At 26.0% G+C, this 1,026-nt stretch overlaps 1 protein-coding gene across 1 annotated transcript in view; it reads right to left on the bottom strand.

Annotated features, from left to right (window-relative positions):
* Positions 1-1,026, bottom strand: part of LOC106684194 (phospholipid-transporting ATPase ABCA3) — a 78,120-nt gene that overhangs the window by 62,540 nt on the left and 14,554 nt on the right. The gene's annotated exons all lie outside the window — the stretch shown is intronic.

Below are 1,026 nucleotides of genomic sequence, written 5' to 3' on the forward strand. Positions count from 1 at the left end.
TTACTTTTAATATGTTTTGCCACCAGGGTCAATGACTCAGGTGTTTCCTTTGGTATGACTTCTTATCAGGTATGACATGCCGACAAAAGAACTTACTTTAAATTCGAATTTCTATTTTTTTTTTTTCAACTGGTACTTCTAATACATATCATTATTTACTTAGTTATTTGGTTATATTAATCAAACAATATTCGATAACTAGACTTAGATCTCAAATATGTACTTCATTTACAATAATTAGTTCCAATAAATCTCTTGGAGAAGCTTATAAAGTTCTATTAAGTCAAGCATATATTGTTATTAAAGGAACCACAGCATATCGCAAAATTGTTTCAAATCTCCTTTTTTAATACGTACTTGTTCATAATAATAAATAAATAGTATAAATATTTAATTACCTAGAGTTGAAAGTGTAGGTTTAGTATAACAAACATCAGTCGCTGATAAAATATATAATTCACTATAAATATATCTTTATTTGTAACTTATATTTTTTTAACTGATTTTATAAACATTTGTTTATTACAACTGAAATTTAAGACCACCTTAAAATTCAAATTATTTCACTCAAATTATTAGTTCTAGAAAACTTAGCCTAACAAATATACGAAATGAACAATGAATTAAACCCTAACTCACTGTTAATTAGCCACATCTATTAATTTAAACGAGCAGTTTCATAAAATATAACTAATGAAGCCCATTACTGAAAGGCATACAACCAATCTATACCAGCCAAGGAAATGCAGGGATATTTATCCACTACTGATATAATGTTTTCTTATAAGTTCTATTAATCGTCACCCTTCTCCTTGCAATTTATTATCTTTATCATTTTATTCTTATGTCATCCATTGACTGAATTAGTATTCATTAGATATTATTCATTTTCAATTAACCTTCTATTAGAATTAGAATTCTTTTTATTAAACAAACATGTGCGATATTACTACGTTATAATTAAACATTCAATAACTATCATTATTAAAAGCACAGAAAGCGTCATCTAATGATGTATGTATATAT

Source organism: Halyomorpha halys, unplaced genomic scaffold (assembly GCF_000696795.3).
Source record: "Halyomorpha halys isolate HHAL.00 unplaced genomic scaffold, Hhal_1.1 Scaffold554.1, whole genome shotgun sequence".
Classification (NCBI taxonomy): domain Eukaryota; kingdom Metazoa; phylum Arthropoda; class Insecta; order Hemiptera; family Pentatomidae; genus Halyomorpha; species Halyomorpha halys.